The sequence below is a fragment of the Callithrix jacchus genome, chromosome 2 (genome assembly GCF_049354715.1).
Source record: "Callithrix jacchus isolate 240 chromosome 2, calJac240_pri, whole genome shotgun sequence".
Classification (NCBI taxonomy): domain Eukaryota; kingdom Metazoa; phylum Chordata; class Mammalia; order Primates; family Cebidae; genus Callithrix; species Callithrix jacchus.
The window spans coordinates 46,899,664-46,920,930 of record NC_133503.1 but is presented as its reverse complement, the minus strand read 5'-3'; positions in this window follow the sequence as shown (position 1 = coordinate 46,920,930).

Below are 21,267 nucleotides of genomic sequence, written 5' to 3'. Positions count from 1 at the left end.
GAATTTTATCAAATGGTTTTTCAGGATCAGTTGAAATGATCTTGTTTTTTCTTCTTAATTCTGTTGATATGCTGTATCACATTGCCTAATTTGTATATTTTGAAACATCCTTGCATCCCTGAGATAAATCCTACTTGGTCATGATGAAAAATTTTTTTAATGTGGTGTTGAATTCAGTTTGCTAGTATTTGTCTAAGATTTATGCATCAATGCTCATCAGAGATATTGACCTGTGTTTTTCTTTGTTCTTTTTTTTTTTTTTTTTTTAATTTGTCTGTTTGATTTTGGTATTAGGGTAATAGTGGCCTCATAGAACGAGTTTGGAAGAATTCTCTCCTTTATTTTTTGGAACACATTAAGTAAAATTGGTGTCAGTTCTTTAAAAGTTTGGTAAGATTTAGCAGTAAAGCCTATTAGTCTGTGGTTTTTCTTTGCTGGGAGGCTTTTTATTACAGCTTCTATCTCTTTTATCTTATGGGCTATTCAGGTTTTGCATTTCTTCATGGTTCCATCTGGGTAGATTGTGTGTTTCTAGGAATTTATTCATTTCTTTTAGGTTTTCCCATTTATCAGCAGACTGTTGCTCAAAGTAGTTTCTAAGCAACCATTGAATGTCTGTGGAATCAGTTGTAATGTTTCTTTTTTTCATCCCTGATTTTATTTATTTGGGTCTTCTCTTGTTTTTTCTTAGTCTAACTAAATATTCGTTGATTTTGTTTATCTTTTTGAAAAGCCAACTTTTTATTTCTTTGATATTTTGTACTTTTTTGTTTGAATTTCATTTATTTCTGCTCTAATCTTTGTTATATATTTTCTTTTATTAATTCAATATTTGGTTGACTCTTGCTTTTGAAATTGTTTAGGATGCATATTTATGTTGTTTATTTGAAGATTTTCTAAACTTTTTTATGTGGGCACTTATTGTTACAAACTTTCCTCTTGTTACTTCTTTTGCTGTACTCCATAGATTTGAGTATGCCGTGTTTCCATTTTTATTTGTTTACCAGAAAGTTTTAATTTTTTTTCTTAATTTCTTCTTTGATACTCTTGGTGGGTCAAAGTTCCACTATCATTGTGCTCTCTCCTTACAAAGCATTCAGATTTTCTCTGTGTGCCACCAGCCACTACCACTCGGTGGATCACTGAAGAAATTATACAAACTTTTCCAAGTGTTTATATAGTTTCCAAAGTTTCTCTTGGCGCTCTAGCCCCCTGTGGCCAAGCTGGTTCCTCCTAATTTTCCATCTTCTTTCCAACAGCAGGAGTTTCTCACTATGGCCACTAAACTGAGAATATGCTGGGTCACATCTGCAGCCAGCATGGCCCTTATTCTCACCAAAGGCCTATGCCAAGTACTACCTGGTTATCACTGATTATTATTTTGAGACTCGGTGCTCCTTAGTCAAAAGGGGATGAATCTTGCCAGGACTAGGTTCTTCTTTTCAAGGCAGCGGATTTCCTTGGCTCAGCTGTGTCTAGAAATGTCATCCAAAAGCTAGGACTTAAATGGTGGCCCAAGACCTCTGCCTGGTGCTCTGTTCTGCTGTGCCTAAACTGGTACCCATATTGTAAGATAAAATCCTCTTTACTCTTTCCTTTCCTCTCTTCTAGCAGAAAAAATGAGTCTCTCCTGGAGCTGTGAGCTACACTGCCTTGGACTGATACAAACATTCCTTTGGCTGTCCCAGCTGGTGTCTCACTAGATCACCTGCACTCCAAGTCCCCTGGCTCTGAGCCCAGAACTGCACCAGTACTTTCCCATGAATTGCAGTCCTTGTGGCCTATACAGCCTTTTAAATTTCTTTAGGACCCCAGACCACTTTAGCCCATGGAGGTGGAACTAACCATAAGACAAGTTATGACTACTGGAATAGATTATTTCTTTCCTGTAAGGGCTGGCCCAAATGCTGACATAATGAGTGTTGTCTAAATTCTGTACTGGTTTGCTTTTTGCTATGACAGGGCAACACTCAACTCCAATGCAAAGTCCCTCTATCACTGTACTTTCTCTTCAACAAGCACACAGATTTTCTCTCTATGCCATATGGCCATGACAAGAGGGTTGGAGAGGCATGGTGCTGATGATTCAAGACAGTCTCTCCCATGTTCTTCAGCACCTCCTTCTTTGATGCAATGTTAAAACCAGGTACTATGAATAATCACATAATTTGGGGGTATTATGAAGGTATGTGTGTGTGTATGTGTAGAAAATTGTTCAATTTGAGAGTTTTGGAATGGGAGATCATGGTTGGAGGGTTCTATTTGGCTACCTGGCTCCACCTCTCTCTTCAGTGTTTTTTTTTTTTTTCTCTAAATAAATATAGTGAGGCATACTAATATACCATATAATTTGCCCAATTAAATAAATAACAATATCTTTTTAAAATTAATTTACCAAGTGTTAAAATCACTACTGTAATTCAGTTTTAGAACTTTTTTCTCACTATAATTAGGTTCTGTATGCCATTTTAAGGTTAGCCACCATTCCCTGTACCACCTATTCCAGGGAACCACTACTGTAATTTCTGTCTCTATAGATTTACTATAAGTCATTTCATACAAGTGGAACTCTATAATATGTGTGTTTTGTTAATGGCGTCTTTAATTTGGTATCATTATTTCAAGGATAATTTATACTGTGGTAGTCAGTACTTAATTCTTTTTACTCATGGATAATATCCCATTAATTGAAGCTATGCCACTTTTATTTATTTATTTATGAGATGATGAACATTTAAGTTCTTTTTATGTTTTGGCTATCATGAATGGATCTAAAGGTCTCAATGAATTCTAACAACAATAACAACAAAAATTTAAGGATTTATATCTAAACCCATTGAAACAAAAGAGTAAGTCAATGAATACAAAAAGGTGATCTTAAGAGTGCCACAGAGAAAACCAATCATTTAGAAAGAGATTGCAACTAAATTGTCAGCTGACTCCTCAACTTTAATGGAAGACAATGTTAGTCTTCAGTATAGATCCCAAACTCTTAAATAAAATCTTAACATATAGCAATGTATAAAAATGTTCATAAAATATGACAAGTTTTCTTCTACTAGCAATCTATCATTTACTCAAATAAGGATATAATAATATGCCACATTAATGTGTTAAACATTAGAAAATATGTGATTCCAACAATTATCAAAGCTTTCAGTGAAAATAATCTATTTTTGCTAGTATAGGTTTAGAAAACAAGAATAGGTTATATTGTTTGTGCATATAAATTTCAAAAACTTCCAAAATTAAGTAATGCCCATTTTTTTGAATTACTGCATGTGTGGTAAAACTAAGAAAAAAGCAGTTAAATGATAAATAAATAATTGAGTTTAATGTTTGCCTCTGAGGTGGAAGTGGAATGGTATTTGAGGAGAACAATCATAGGGGTAGTCTACAAAGGTTATGAAAATTTTCTATTTTTAAATTTTGTTTGTTTACAGGGATGTTTGTTTTCTTATGACACTATAATAAAAACATGTAGATTGTCTTTTCTATTATGACATTTCATAATAGCATAACAAAATATTCTTTTCAAGTGCATACTCTCTGATATTTTATATTCTGTCTCCATTTTACAGCCAGACTGTAAGGCATATGGAGAACCACTATTTCCTTGCAACAGAAATTATGATCCTCTCTGTGCATCTGATGGACTCTCCTATGGTAACGAATGCATGTTTTGCCTGGAAGTTAGGTAAGGGCACAATAGTAAATATTTTCTCTTCTTGTTCATTAAAATAATAGTGTCAATATGCTAGGGACTACTTACTTCCTCTTAATCTACAAGCATACACACAGTAAATAGCTTATATTTTCTATTATAACTTGAAACACTCTTAAACTTTAATTAGGTATCCCCAGTCCTAAAGGTAGGTTAATACTTGTAATGATGCTGGCTGGTTTTCAAATATTCAAATTAGTTAACCATACCAAAATTACATAATCATTAAAAAGAACTAGAACTTGATCAATATGCTGTAAAGTGGGAGACTCAGGAGTTAAACTGTGCCTTTCTCATTCTCTCCTTCCTTGACTCATGGTGGGTACTCATTCTGAATCAGAACGGAGACAATAGCCCAACACAGGACAGAGTACATTTTCAGGGGCTGGGAAATAGCAGGGTACAGCTGTTTGAAAAAGTATAGTCCAAGCTTTCCAACTTACATTTTATTTAAATGCTTAGTCACTGAGAAGCACTTTAGACCTTATGAAGGAATATGACATGTTTTTTTTCTTTCTTTACAGAAGAAATAAACCATCTCTTACTTTTGAACACTGGAATGAATGTTGACTTTTGTCGATGTGATACTATACATTCCTATGACATTTCTTGTAATCCTACCCTGCTGTCGGATTCTATGGAATGTAGTCTGTAGTGCCTTAAATTCCTACAGAAGTAGATGGATCCTATTTTAGAGGGAGTATAGATTATAAAAATTGGAATACTCTTGTAATTCCCAAGTACTATTTAAAAATTACAATTATCTGTCAGTGTTCAAATATTTGATGAAGCTCTGAAAAAACACAGAAATGTAATTTTGCATTTTAATAATAAAACAAAGATATTTCTCAATCAATAAATACTTTGCTCAATGAACTTGTTGCACGATATTTACTTTAGTAAAATCACTTTTACTTTTGTGATTGCACACTAATGTATAATATAGCTAATGCTACTTAATGTTGCATAAACTTGTTTTTTAATATATAAAAAAGTACAGATGCCAAAGACCCTCCAGATTATAATAAATCTAAATCTCTGGGACAAAGGTCTAGTGTCTAAATTTTAACCAGCACCCGAGGTGAGGCAAGCATTGACAGAAACTTTTAGTCTTAAAAAAGTTTAACATTTACAGCAATCCAGCTTCCATACATATTTCAGGAAAATTTATCTGTATTTGTTTCGGTATAGGCTAAGCCACCATATTAGTTATACAATATATATAAAAATTAAGGCTAGGCATGGTATCTCACACCTGTAATCCCAGCACTTTGGGAGAATCACTCGAGGTCAAGAGTTCAAGAGTAGCCCAACCAACATGATGAAATCATGTCTCCACTAAAAACACAAAAATTAGCCAGGTGTGGTGGCAGGCACCTGTAATCCTAGCTACTCAGGAGACTAGGGCAGGAGAATCATCTGAACCTGGGAGGTGGAGATTGCAGTGGTCCCAGAGCATGCCATTGCTCTCCAGCCTGGATGACAAAGTTAAACTCAATCTCTCTATATATAAAATATTTATATATAACTTACGATATACAACATTTTATATATAATTTTTAATTAAATTTGTAATGTATATTATAATTTATAATGTATATTTATTTCATAATTATAAATTATTTATGAATATTACAAATTATGTAAAATTGTATAGAAAATGTATATTAAAATTATATAAATTATAATTATATAAAATTATAATATAATTTGTATATTATATATATATATATATATATATATATATTTTTTTTTTTTTTTTGAGACGGAGTTTCGCTCCTGTTACCCAGGCTGGAGTGCAATGGCGTGATCTCGGCTCAGCACAACCTCTGCCTCCCGGGTTCAGGCAATTCTCCTGTCTCAGCCTCCCGAGTAGCTGGGATTACAGGCACACGCCACCATGCCCAGCTAATTTTTTGTATTTTTAGTAGAGACAGGGTTTCACCATATTGACCAGGATGGTCTTGATCTCTTTACCTCGTGATCCACCTGCCTCGGCCTCCCAAAGTGCTGGGATTACAGGCTTGAGCCACCGCACCTGGCCTGTATATTATATATATTTATGTAAATATATACTACATATTTTAATTGGGGTAAATTATGCATGTGTTATTTACCATCTCTACCATTTTTAAGTGTACAGTTCAGTGGTAATAAAATATTTATAGCCTTTTTTTCTTATGCTCCTCCCTTTATCTTCTCATTGTCAGCCTCTGCTAGTCACCAGTCTATTCTCTATCTTCATGAGATTCACTTATTTATCTTCCACATTTGAGTGAGAACATTTAATATTTGTCTTTTTGTGCTTTGCTTTTTTCACTTAACATAATGACTTGTATTTCCATCTATGTTGCAGCAATAATTCTTTTCATGGCTGAATAGTATTTCATAGTGTAGTTTCAAATATGCATACCAAATTTTCTTTATTCCTTCATCCATGGAAAGGCACTCATGTTGATTCCATATTAAAGGTACTGTGAATGGTGTTGCCATAATCATGGGAGTGCAGATGCCTCTAATATATTTATATCCTTCCTTTTGGAACTATACCAACTAATGGAGTTGCTGGAACATAAGATAATACTATTTTTACTTTTCAGAGGAACATCCATACTGTACTCCATAGTGGGTATACTAACTTACTTTCACACCAAAAGCATATGAAGTTTTCCCTTTCTTCACATTCTCACCAGCATTTGTCATTAACTCTATTTTTAACCATTTTTACTTCGGTGAAATGGTATCACACTGTGCTATTTGTTTACTTTTTTGGGATGATTAGTGATGCTGAGCATTATTTCATAAACCTGTTGGGCATTTGTATATCTTATTTTGAGAAATGGCTTTTTGGGTCTTTTTCTCATTTGTTAATTAGAATATTATTATTTTTGCTATTGAGTTATTTGAGTTCCTATGTATTCCAGCTGTTAATTCTTTTTTACATGAATAGTGTGCAAGTGTTTTCTCCTTTTCTGTGTGTTGTCTCTTTACAGTGCTGCTTGTTTTCTTTGATGTGAAGGAGCTTTTTAGTTTGATGTAACAACGGTTGTCTTTTTTTTCCATTTTTAATTGCTGTTTTCGTTGCCTGTGCTTTTGAGGTCTTATTTAAAAAGTCTTTTACTGGATCAATGTCCTGTAGCATTTCCCTAATATTTTCTTTTAGTAGTTTTATAGTTTCAGGTTTTAGACTTCCATCTATTTCTGTTTGATTTTTGTGTATTGTGAGAGGTAGGGGTCTAGTTTTATTCTGCATGTAGTTTCCTAGTTTTCTCAGCACCATTTGTTTAAATGACTATAGTTTTCACATTGTGTATTCTTGGCACCTTAGTGGAAAATGAATTGTTTTGAGTTGGTTGTAAATATGTAGATTCATTTTTATTATCACTCAGTTTAAGTATTGTTTTCTTTGTGAGATGTTGTGTTGTTATGTTGCCCAGGCCGGTCTCAAGTGATCCTACCAACTCAATTTCCCAAGTATTTAGAATTACAAGCATAACTCACCACACCTTTTATCACTATATAGTTACCTTCCTTGTCTATTTTCATGATCTTTCATTTTTTACTATTTTATCTAAGTGTAACTACTCCTGCTCTTTTTTGGTTTTTAGTAACATGGAATATCTTTTCCACCCTTTCACAGTAAATTTCTGTCTGAATCTTTCTGTGCACTGTCATATTATCTGCAAATAGGCATAATTTCCAATTTGACTATTTTGTTTCCCTTTTTTATGCCTCTAATTGAATTCCCTTGCTTCCCACCCTGGCTAATACCTAATACCATAGTAAATAACGTTGAAAATATGTACATCATTCACCTTTCACATTTTTGTTTCTATTTAGCAAAAATGCCTCTAGTAAGATGCTGACATCAGGAAGTGTGTGTGTGTGTGTGTGTGTGTGTGTGTGTGTGTGTGTGTGTTTGGAAATTGTCCACTATATTTTTAAATATTTTTATTGGAAATTTGTGTTGAATTTGTCAACTGTCTTTACAGCACTTATAGAAATGATTATACTATTTTCTGCCTGAACTACTAATATGTTGTATTATGTGAATGACTTTCTAATACTGAATCAACTTTGTATGATAGGAATAAATTCCACTTGGACATTGCTTATTTTTTAATTGATGTTTGATTTTGTTTACTAATATTGTACTTAATAAGCATATGTACTATTATCCTGAAAAACTATGTTGCTGTATTGCTTTTATCAAGTTTAGGTATGTTTATTCTATAATACTTGCTTCATGAGAACATGGAAGTTTTCCTTCATTTTTTTGATTCTCTAAAGTAGTTTATATGACATAGGGATGTGTCAGAGTTTGAAAGATAAATTGTCTTTGGAAATCCTTTGGCTTTATTGTTTTATTTTTTCTGTATGATTTCTCCCTTAATAAATGTTTATACTTTTCAAACAGACACTTACCTGTTTAAGTTTTCTACATCTATGGAATTAAGTTTGATACGTTTTTTTCTTTTAACAAAATAAAACTTCTTTATTTTTTCTGGAATTTCAAGTTTATTTGTAATAAAATTTGTGAAGTAGTCTTTTATAGGTTAGCTAATTTACTATATTTAACACCACTCCAATTTTACATTGCATTGTTATTTTAGCTTTTCAAATTTTTGCTATTTTATTTTAAAAAATCTAGATTTTGACTTACTATATTCATCTGTTGCTTTATCTTTTAATTATTCTTTGTGTTTCTGTTTAAGTTATTTGTTCATTTCTACCTTTCTCATTCGAAATTTAATTCACTTTTTCCTCTTTTCCACTTTTGTTGATATAGGTACATATGATTATGATTTTTTCTGTGATTACTGCATTAAATGTATCAAACTGATTCTAATATGGATTATTATGATATTCAATTAATTTTGTTAATACTCTAAGTTTGTGTTGGGGTTCACTCTGGGTGGCAGGCAAAATATTAGGGAAAGTTATAGATTATAGTCTCCAACCTTTTTTTTTTTTTTGAGACAGAGTTTCGCTCTTGTTACCCAGGCTGGAGTACAATGGCGCGATCTCAGCTCACCGCAACCTCTGCCTCCTGGGTTCAGGCAATTCTCCTGCCTCAGCCTCCTGAGTAGCTGGGATTACAGGCACGCCTCACCATGCCCAGCTAATTTTTTGTATTTTTAGTAGAGACGGGGTTTCACCATGTTGACCAGGATGGTCTCAATCTGTTGACCTCGTGATCCACCCATCTCAGCCTCCCAAAGTGCTGGGATTGCAGGCTTGAGCCACTGCACCCGGCCTAGTCTCCAACCTTTTGAAGGGCCAGAAGTTTAGGAAAAAGATAAGGGTGCTAAAAGGCTTTTCCAGCTTAAGTCTGTTTGCCCCATATTCCTTTGTCTCTACTCTAATTTGTTTGCTCATGTAAACTTTATGTGGATGGTGCTCTCATGAGGAGGCTTTCTCATAAATCCTCTGAAATCTTAGGGAGAAACTTCCAGGACTCTTTCATGTTTGCATTCTGTGCACTGCAAGCTTAACACCACATAGAAGCCACCAAGACTTATGGCTTACAGTGGCTCAAGCTGTACCTTGGGCCCTTTGAGCTGCAGCTGGAGCTGGAGCAGTGGGGATGCGGGGAGCAGAGCAGCCTCTTAGAGCTGCACAGGGCAGTGGAAGCCCTGGGCTTGGCCCAAAACCATTCTTTTCTTCTAGGCTTCTGGGTCTGTGATGGGAGAGGCTGTCCTGAAGACTTCAAAAATGTCTTAGAGACCTTCTTCCCATTATTGTGGCTATTAGTAACTGGCCACCTTTTTGTCATGTGAATCTCTCTAGCAACTGGTTGTTTCACAGCCTTCTTGGATTCCTCTCCTGAAAATTCTTTTTCCACATGGCCAGGCAGAAAATTTTCCAAATTTTAATGCTCTGCTTCTCTTTTAAATACAAGGTCCAACTATAAGCCATTTTCTTGTTTACATATCCCATTATAGATTGTTAGAAGTAGCCATACCATATGTTGAATACTTGCTGCTCAGTAATTTCTTCTGCCGGGTACCCTAGCTCATTATTCTTAAGTTCAATCTTCCACAAATCCCTAGGATGTGGACATAATGATGCCCAGTTTTTGCTAAGGTGTAACAAGGTTGACCTTTTCTCCAGTTCCCAATAACTTTCTCATTTTCATCTGAGATCTCATCAGCCTGGCTTTTACTGTCCATATTTTTATCAGCATTTTGGTCACAACCATTTGACCAATCTATAAGAAGTTCCAAACTTTACTTTGTCTTCCTTTCTTCTGCCCGCTCCAAAATCTTTCAGTCTCTGGCCATTATCCAGTTCCAAAGCCACTTCCACAGCTTCAGATATCTTTATAGCAATGCCTTATTTCTTGGTACCAATTTTCTGTGTTAGTTCATTTGTGCTGCCATAAATGAATAGCTTAATCTGGGAAATTTATTTTTTGTAAAGTTTTATTTAGCTCATTGCTCTTCAGGCTGTAAAGGCATGGCACTAGTATCTGTTTGGCTTTTGGCAAGGACTCAGGAAGCTTACAATCATGGCAGAAGGCAAAGAGGGAGCAGGCATGTCACATGGCAAGTGAGAGGAAGCAAGAGAGCTTCTAGGTTTTTTTAAACAACCAGCTCTCAAATAAACTCACAGAGTGAGAACTCATTCATTATCATGGGGAGGGCACCAAGTCATTCATAAAGGATCCACCTGCATGAGCCAAATACCTCCCACTAGGCCCACCTCCGACACTGGAGGTCACATTTCAACAGGATATTTGGAGGGGACAAAACATCCAAACAATATCAGAGGGTCACATTTAAAAAGGAAAAAGATGAGGTACAGCAAGGAGATAGCCACTAGAATAGGGAGAAGTGGCGAGAGAGGCACCCTTTGGTTTATCATGACTGACAATTCTGAATAGTATATTTTGCTTCTCTAAGCCTTGGGTTTCCCTTCTGCCATTTTGAAATAATATATTTTCTGCAACTTACTTCTCAAGAGGTTCCTATCTTTATTAGGTTTTAAATTTAAAACATAACTTAATTCTGGTGATGGCATTAGACGCCCCCTTCCTTTCCTCTCTATTCCATGCCCTCTCCCCTTAGTGGCATAAAATTAATTTTATTTTAGAAAGTTCTCTAGGGTGAATCAAAGAGGTGTTTTCCAACAAACCCAGCTTTTGCAGCCTTGAGTGAGCATAGGAGAGCTAGATTGTGGGAGTTCTGTTTCTATTCCTTGTAGGAACAACTATTTCTACGCTTGCATAAAGGATTCAGGCTGAAATTCTGGGTGTCCTCAGCAAAAGTAATTCCCTAAATGGTGATGAAGGTGAATAATTCACTTCTAGAGAGGAAAAAGCAGATATCTGTTGTTCTGTAATCTTTTCCCATTTTTTACTTTTCTAATACCCCTCCCAGGTCCTAATAGTAAGTAGCAAAGGTAAAGGAGAGGAAAAAATCAAAGAACGATGATAATCATTATGGTCATATATTAAGCACCTAACATGTTTCAGTTCTGTTCTATTATGTTCTTGCTTCATTTAGTCCTGACAACAAATACATGAAGTGGTGCTGTCTCCATATTCCAGCTGAGAAAAACTAAAGTCTGAAGACATTAAATAACTTGTTATGGCTATATAGCTAGTTATTGTGACAGCTAGCATTTGAACCTAAATTTGGCTCATCCCAAAGCCTCTTAACCACTACAAAATCCTGCCTCTCACTGAAGGAAAGGCTTTTAGAAATCATGTCATTGTTCCTGGTTCTCATCAACCCCTAATTATAGAGAAATGAGCAGACACTTAAATTGTGTAGTTTACCTTCAGTTGAATGAGTTAGTTCTTGTGATGAGAGAAGTGAAGCAGAAATGCCTGGGTAATATGTGAAATATAAGGATTCCTGGATTTTACCCTGAAAGTGTTGGAGAGGGTGGTGGTTACACAGGAATCTGGACATTTATTTACTCCTCAGAACTCGAGATACAGATGATTGTTGGATCACATCTTAAGAAAAGCTAGATTCTCTTGTTTTGACTATGTGGTCATGGTTCTGAATTCATTCTCTGAAGAGCCCAATTTGTATTGGTTTTGCCTTAAAAGCCTGTGTGTGTGTGTGTGTGTGTGTGTGTGTGTGTGTGTGTTTGTGTGTTTAAGGTGAAGAGATGGAAAGAGAAGGAAAACCGTGAAAAAATAGCAATGTTATCAGGAGGACTGAGGTAGAGGCTACATATTTTTCTTTTAGCCCAAGGGCTGTGTTCAGTCAACATGCATCCTAGTTGTACATAGCTTCTTGCTTCAAAAAATCCCAAAGGCATTGACTAGCATTGGTCATTTCTAAGCCATAGATTGCAATTCAGCTTTATCCATCTTCTCAAAATATTTCTTTTTTGACCACTGGGAAGATGAAGTAATGAAGCCATGTAAAGCCAGTACTATTTTAGCCAAAACCAAGCCAAATCCTCCCCCCCAAAAAAAACCAACACAGCATAAAATAATACTTTAAAGTGGGTGTTGGGCGTAATACCCTCTATTCGGAAGCACAGGAAGCCTCCATTGTTTCTCATCTTTCCTGCAGATGCCTGTCAACAACTGCCTGGCCTCCCTCTTCCATTGTTCATAGAAAACCAAAGTGATTGTTTTCCAAATGTGGAAGAACTGTAACCTCCTTCTGTTAGAGTCCCCATCTAGGATGTAAGCTCCAGGAAGACAGGGAATTGTTTGTTTTTCTGTATTGATATTTTCTTGGTTCCTAGAATGGCGTCCAGTACAGAGCAGGTGCTTAGCAAATTATTGACTGGTTGACTAAATGAATGCCTATATGAACTCTTTCCACTGGCTTTTGTTACACTTAAAATATTATCAAGATTTCTTAACAGGACCCACAAGACCCTTTTGAGGTTTCAATTTCATCTGCAGCTCTCTCTCCCTTGCTGGTTACATAGTCTAGCTTCCTTTCGGTTCTTTGAATCCATCTGAGGCTTTCTGCCTCTGGGTTTCTCCACTGCTGTTCCATGTTTGTGCAGCACCTTGCTCTCCACTTTTACCCACAAGCACCTTCTCATCATTTGGGTCTCAGCTTGATTGTCACTTCCTTAACGGAGGCCTTCCTTGCCATCTCTTCCCTATCTGAATTAGATTCTTCTGTTTTGTTGTTGTTGTTGTTTGCATTTGTTTGCTTGTTTTTCCTCATAGCATTTTTTCCTTCTGCTTTTTAAGGCTCTGAACACAATTTGTATTTATGTCTATGTTTATTTGATTCTTTGCTAGGTCACTGTCCATCTCTCTCACTGGACAAAAGGCTCCATGAAGGCAACACCTTGTCTATTTAATTCTCTTGTGCATGCTTAGGGGCTAGCAGAGGGCTGGGCACAGAGAAGACCCTGAATATATAAATATTTGTTGAGTAGACAGACACATTTTAGCTGCAGAATATTTCAACTAAATAATTTAAGTAACGGATAGAAATACTGGGTATCCTGCATTCATGAAAATGAAGCCAAACACTGGCTAACCCAGTTTTGCTAAAAGGAAAAGGGCGAACCTGTCATTGTGTGAGGATGTCAGAAATGATGGAATTGGTGCAGATGTGACAAGTGACCTGTTCTGCTGGTAATTAGCAGCCTGAGGCTAAGCTAGTAGCAAGAATAGGAGGGAAACAATACTTAACCATGCAATTAAAAGTGAGTATGAACTTAAGTTTAGAAGCTGGCTGTGGCCATGCCATATAAATCACACTGAGGGGAACAGTTGGTTGCACAGCTCTTGCTCTAAGGGCCATTCTTGCATGTCAGAGAGATAATTAAAGACACTATGACTCTGCACATTTGGAAATTATGTCCAGTGGCCCTCTTGTCCTGAGCAGAGGAGAACCCAATGAGTGAAGGTCTGAGTCATTGACAAGTGATTCCAGGTCACAAAGTATTTATATCCTCCTTTATAAAAGGGAGTAAGGCATTTTTATTGATGCCAAAAGCAAGAGGCCTGGGGTGTAGCAGAATATACTCTGAGTTGGGTATTGGGGATCTGTGCCCATGGACCCACTCATCCATTAAAAAGACTCCATGACCTTGGGCAAGACTCTCAGTCTTCTTGTAAACCACTTTATATATATATGTATATATATTTTAGACGGAGTTTTGCTCTTGTTACCCGGGCTGGAGTGCAATGGCACGATCTCGGCTCACCACAACCCCCGCCTCCTGGGTTCAAGCAATTCTCCCACCTCAGCCTCCTGAGTAGCTGGGATTACAGGCACCGCCACCGTGCCCAGCTGATGTTTTGTATTTTTAGTAGAGAAGGAGTTTCACCATGTTGACCAGGATGGTCTCGATCTCTTGACCTTGTGATCCACCTACCTCGGCCTCCCAAAGTGCTGGGATTACAGGCTTGAGCCACTGTGCCCGGCCTTGTAAACCACTTTTACATTGAACAATTAGAACTCTTTTGTTCAGAAGTGACTAAAAATGTGACTTAAGTTTTTTAGGTGAAAAGAGTCTTAATTGTCTCACATAACTGAGCAGTGTTAATGGCAGAAGGTGCTTCTGGCCTGGATGGATACAGGAGTGTAAACAACTCACCTGGATTCAATTTCTCTTTTCTGTCCCTTGGCCTATTCTCTCTGTTGGCTCTATTCTCATACCAGTTTTCCCCTGTGATAAGATGGCTGTAGCAGCTCTGGCTTTTGCCTTTTCTGCATGTCTTTTTCCACAAGCCCTGCACGTATCCTGAAATTCACTGTAATTGACCCCAACTGGTCACTGGGCTGGAGGCGGGGGTCTACTTAAGTCAGGAAGGAAGTCCTCTAACTCCACCTAGATGCTGAAGTCACTTGGTTTTTGGAACAGGTTTTTCTTAGCCCTGACAGCATGCCGCAGGAGTTCAATTGCTTCCCCTAGCACATCAGAAACTAGCCAAGAACCAGTGGGAAGGCGGCCAGGAGATTAATAGGATGAATCCAGATGGGGAATCATTGCATTTCTTCACTTTCAGAACTCACTGAGTTCCAACAGCAGTGTTCTCGCTGATTCCACTATGTCACACATGGTGGATGAAATTTACATGTCATTGTGATTGGAGTGGTTCAGATGGTTGGGCTCTGGAGTTGGGCAGACTTGGGTTGAAATAGTGACTCCCCCAGTTAGTTGCTATAGAATCTCAAACAAACACCTCTCTGAGCTCTGTTTTCCTACAGGTAAAAGAAAATACTAATACTTAACTGTGTTATGAGGATTAAAAAACATCATTTGGAAAAGCGTTTTACACATAGCAAGCCCACCACAATAAATGTTATTGTTTTGTTTATTGTTTTTGTATCTATAAATAAGCCTGAAGCTTTTTTTCTATGCAAAGTTACAGGGATAACCTTGAACGTGTTCCCTTTAACAAATGTTTGTCTGTCTATATTAGTTATAGTTTTCTGGTGATATACCCCTCAATTATTTTGCATCATGATGTGGAATTTAATATTTATTTTGTAGTCTGACATCTTCTGCACCAGATAGTGAGCTGTATTGAGGAGCAGGACCATGCTTTTTTATCTACCAGTATGTCTGGTGTCTTGCACTGATGAATGAATTCACAAGTAAACTCCAAGTAGATTAAAAATTCCCTAAGAGCAAGAACCACATAAAATATGTCTTAGTCATCCTCAGACACTTCAATACAATGGAAGAGTTATTATCTATTGGAACAAAGTAGGTACTCAATAAATAATCTTTATATAATTTATGTCTTTATTTTAGCATTTCTATCGGTGATCTATTTTATTCTATTAACATTTTTAGAAGTTCACATGCAAATGTGGAATGGCTATGGCTCATTTCTTTGTCACCTTATTTAGCAGAAGAATGCACTGAGATCTCCAATGTGTATACCTTCTGTGAGTACTCAACCAGCAGAGAAGAGGAAGTAGGTGTGGCCCAGGGTGGATTCCCTCAGCTACTGCCCACACCTTTTCTTGTGTTACTCTAAATGATATATATGTTATGTAGTGTTATGCAGCTGATATGGTCCCTGCCCCTGGCCTGGGGTAGAGCTAGCAGTGGGCAAGCAATGAGCCAACACTGACAACTCTGGTTCTGTCTCCTGGATGTTGGAATCTTGGAGCAACCCTGCTGTCAGTGTACATCAATTTCTGGTTGGCTCTTCCTTCAGGTTTCTTCAATTGGCTCTTCCTTCAGGTTTATGAGTGATCTCAGATCCTCTGGTTAAGTTTTACTTTTTCCCTTACGTGAAGTCAGTGTTAATTCCTGTTGAAGGCATACAAAGAACTCTTGATATGAATGGTACTCTGAAATCTGCACTACAGTGCACATGACTGTAAGTCCTTTCCTACTTCTCCAGAAACATCTGATTTGAACCCAATGCATTTCTAAATGGGATAGTTTTCAATGGTGAAGGAGAAGCCATTTCTGCTTAAAGTGGCTACTGAAAAACATCCTCAGTCATAATATTTAGCCTACTCCAGTCTGGACTGATTCTGGGAGGACAAGGGCTTGTGGTCAATAAATTATTAGTGAGTGTCAGAGATTACCAAGTTTTTTATCTTTGAGCTCTGTATTCTGAAGCCATATCTGTGGTTACAATGCTGCTAAGGTTGTGTCTGTAGTCTTTTTTTTACAAAAATTCTAGGCTATTCTGACAAAAACAACCATTTTAAGATACCATAAAAAATAGTGAATGTAGTAAAGAAAATGTAGTAAAGGTATGTTCCAGGAACAAAGAAGAAACAGGTTTTATGAATAGTCAGCAAGTCTGTCACACTGATTCTCTGGTGTTGAAGAAATTCCCTAAGCATTTCTATGCTAACTCTGTTCTCCATGTAGAGTAATAAAGAGGCTGAGGTCAGAATAACTGGGCTGTGTTTTTCTGTTACTTATCAATCTGTCAGCTTTTTACAGACACTTTTGCTCTCCGAGTTTCAATAGGTTTACACAAAATGGGACAAGACACACATATAGTGTATTTGTCATATACTGTCATATGTTGCTTGATTTTGTTGTTGTGCAAACATGATAGAATGTACTTACACACACTTGGATGGGATAGCCTGCTACACACATAGGCTATGTAGCATGGCTTTTGCTCTTAGGCCGCAAACCTGTACAGCTTGTTACAGTACTGAACATTGCAGGCAATTATAACACTATGGCAAATAATTGTGTATCTAAACATGAAAAAGATACAGTAAAAATATGGCATTGTAAGCTTAAAAAAGCACCATCGCATATGTGGTTAATTGTTGAACAAAACATTATATGGTGCATATATTTGGTTGGAAGATTAAATAAAATAATTACGATGGAAATATGCTGTGAAGTGCAAATTTCAGTGTAAACAGGAAGCAGTATCTTTCTTCTCATAACCATCACCATTAGGATCACAGAATATAAGGAAAAGATAAAGGACAAAGTAAGGATGTCCAATTTGGCATCAGCTTTATCTTGCCCTAATTGTCTCTCACCCTTTGTAGTTGTATTGAAATTCTTGCTGCCTTCTAATAAATCACACCAACAGTATTTATTCATTTCCCTGACAAAGACTTACCAAGGTCTAAAAATAAACAATTGTCTTTACCATTGTTTTGAGCTCTGATCCTATGGCTGACACTAGACTAGGTACGGACTTGACCCATGTGATCTCATTTGATCCTTCCTTACAACTCTAGGAGGCAGATTCCCCTATCACCCCCTGTTTTCACAGATGGGAAAACCAAAGCTCATAAATGTGAAGATGTGCATTGACGGTCACACAGCTCAACACTGGTAGTCTCGCTTCAGAGCCCATGCTTGCAACTATTGTCCTCTTGGTTCTTCATGTGGCCATTATGTGCCGGGTACCAAGGGCTTCCACAGTTAAGAATTAAACATGATTCCTGACTTTAAGAAGCTTTCATCTTGGCTCTCAGCAGCCTTCAGACTCTTATAGACACTTTTTTAAAATACAGACTTCATTTTTTATTTTTATTTTTAATAGATTTAGGGGGTACGATGATAGGTTTCTTACATGCATATATTGCATAGTGGTAAAGTCTGGGCTTTCAGTGTGCCCATCTCCTGGATAGTGAACCTTGTACCCAACAAGTAATTTTTCAACCCCTTTTTTTATTTTTCATTTTTTTATTGCATTTTAGGTTTTGGCGTACATGTGAAGAACATGTGAGATTCTTGCATAGGTACACACATGGCAGTGTGGTTTGCTGCCTTCCTCCCTATCATCTATATCCAGCATTTCTCCCCATGTTATCCTTCCCCAACTCCCCACCCCTCACTGTCCCTCCCCTATCTCCCCACCACAGACCCCATTGTGTGATTCTCCCCTCCCTGTGTCCATGTGTTCTCATTGTTCACCATCTGCCTATGAGTGAGAACATGCAGTGTTTGATTTTCTGTTCTTGTGTCAGTTTGCTGAGAATGATGGTTTCCAGGTTCATCCATATCCCTACAAAGGACACAAACTCATTGTTTTTTGTGGCTGCATAGTATTCCATGGTGTATATGCACCACATTTTCACTGTCCAGTCTGTTATTTACAGGCATTTGGATTGGTTCCAAGTCTTTGCTCTTGTAAACAGTGCCACAATGAACATTTGTGTGCATGTGTCCTTATAACAGAACATTTTATAAGCCTTTGGATATATACCCAGTAATGTGATTGCTGGGTCAAACGGAATTTCTATTTTTAGGTCCTAGAGGAATCGCCACACTGTCTTCCACAATGGTTGAACTAATTTACACTCCCACCAACAGTGTAGAAGTGTTCCTATTTCTCCACATCCTCTCCAACATCTGTTGTCTCCAGATTTTTTAATGATCGCCATTCTAACTGGCGTGAGATGGTATCTCAATGTAGTTTTGATTTGCATTTCTCTAATGACCAGTGATGATGAGCATTTTTTAATATCTTTGTTGGCATCATTTATGTCTTCTTTTGTAAAGTGTCTGTTCATATCCTTCACCTACTTTTGAATGGGCTTATTTGTTTTTTTCTTGTAAATCTGTTTTAGTTCTTTGTAGATTCTGGATATTAGCCCTTTGTCAGATGGGTAGATTGCAAAATATTTTTTCCCATTCTGTTGGTTGCCAATTCATTCTAACGACTATTTCTTTTGCTGTGCAGAAGCTGTGAAGTTTGATTAGGTCCCATTTGCCTATTTTGGCTTTTGTTACCAATGCTTTTGGTGTTTTAGTCATGAAGTCCTTGCCTATGCCTATGTCCTGAATGGTTTTGCCTAGGTTTACTTCTAGGGTTTTTATGGTGTTAGGTCTTATGTTTAGGTCTTTAATCCATCTGGAGTTAATTTTAGTGTAAGCTATTATGAAGGGGTCCAGTTTCTGCTTTCTGCACATGGCTACCCATTTTTCCCAACACCATTTATTAAACAGGGAATCCTTTCCCCATTGTTAGTTTTTGTCAGGTTTGTCAAAGATCAGATGGTTGTAGATGTGTGGCATTGCCTCCAAGGCCTCTGTTGTGTTCTATTGGTCTAAATCTCTGTTTTGGTACCAGTACCATGCTGTTTTGATTATTGTAGCCTTGTAGTATAGTTTGGAGTCCTGTAGTGTAATGCCTCCCACTTTGTTCTTTTTGCTTAGAATAGACTTGGCTATGGAGGCTCTCTTGTGGTTCCATATGAAGTTTAAGGTGGTTTTTTTTTTTCAGTTCTGTGAAGAAGGTCATCGGTAGCTTGATGGGGATAACATTGAATCTGTAAATTACTTTGGGCAGTATGGCCATTTTCACAATATTGATTCTTCCTAACCATGAGGATGGAATGTTCCTCCATCTGTTTGTGTCCTCTCTTATTTTGCTGAGCAGTGGTTTGTAGTTCTCCTTGAAGAGGTCCTTTACATTCTTTGTTAGTTGTATTCTTAGGTTATTTTATTCTCTTTGTAGCAATTGTGAATGGCAGTTCATTCTTGATTTGGCTTTCTTTAATTCTGTTATTGGTGTATAGTAATGCTTGTAATTTTTGCACATTGATTTTGTATCCTGAGACTTTGCTGAAGTTGCTTATCAATTTCCAGAGATTTTGGGCTGAGACGATGGGGTCTTCTAAATATACAATCATGTTGTCTGCAAATAGAGACAATTTGATTCCCTCCTTTCCTAATAGAATACCATTTATTTCTTTTTTTTTTTTTTTGCCTGATTGCTCTGGCTAGAACTTCCAGTACTATATTGAATAGTAGTGGTGAGATAGGGCAACCTTGTCTAGTGCCAGATTTCAAAGGGAATGCTTCCAGTTTTTGCCCATTCAGTATGATATTGGCTGTAGGTTTGTCGTAAATAGCTTTTATTATTCTCAGATACATTCCATCAATACCTAGTTTATTGAGGGTTTTTAGAATAAAGTGCAGTTGAATTTTGTCAGAGGCCTTCTCTACATCTATTGAGATAATCATGTGGTTTTTGTCTTTGGTTATTTTTATGTGGTGAATTACGTTTATACACTTGCTTATGTTGAACCAGCCTTGCATCCCCGGGATGAATCCTACTTGATCAGGATGGATAAGTTTTTTGATTTGCTGTTGCAATCGGCTTGCCAATATTTTTTGAAGATTTTTGCATCTATGTTCATGGATATCCTGCAGTTTTCTTTTCTTGTTGAGTCTCTGCTGGGTTTTGGTATCAGGATAATATTGGTCTCATAAAATGATTTGGGAAGGATCCCCTCTTTTGGGATTATTTGGAAGAGTTTCAGAAGGAATGGTACCAGCTCCTCTTTGCATGTCTGGTAGAATTCGGCTGTGAACCCATCTGGACCTGGGCTTTTTTGGGGGGTGGTAAGCTCTTAATTGCTGCCTCAACTTCAGACCTTGTTATTGGTCTATTCATGGTTTCAACTTATTCCTGGTTTAGGCTTGGGAGGATGCAAGGGTCCAGGGATTTGTCCATTTCTTCCAGGTTTACTAGTTTATGTGCATAGAGTTCTTTGTAATAATCTTTGATGATGGTTTGTATTTCTGTGGAATCTGTGGTGATATACCCTTTATTGTTTTTTATTGCCTCTATTTGATTATTCTCTCTTTTCTTTTTTATTTATCTGGCTAGTGGTCTGTCTATTTTGTTAATCTTTTTGAAAAAAAAAACACTCCTGGATTTATTGATTTTTTTGAAGGATTTTTTATGTCTCTATCTCCTTCTGATCTTAGTTATTTCTTGTCTTCTGCTAGGTTTTGAGTTTTTTTGATCTTGCCCCTCTGACTCTGTCAATTTTGATGATAGTGTGGATTTTAGGTCTTTCGTTGCTTCTCATGTGGGCATTAATGGTTATATGTTTTCCTCTATACACTGCTTTAAAAGTGTCCCAAAGATTCTGGTATGTGGTGTCTTTGTTCTCATTGGTTTTGAAGAACATCTTTATATCTGCCTTCATTTCATTGTTTATCCAGTCAACATTCAAGAGCCAGTTGTTCAGTTTCCATGAAGCTGTGCAGTTCTGAGTTAGTTTCTGAATGCTGAGTTCTAACGTGGTTGCACTGTGGTCTGAGAGACTGTTATGATTTCCTTTCTTTTGCATTTACTGAGGAATAATTTACTTCCAATTATGTGGTCAATTTTAGAGTAGGTGTGATGAGAA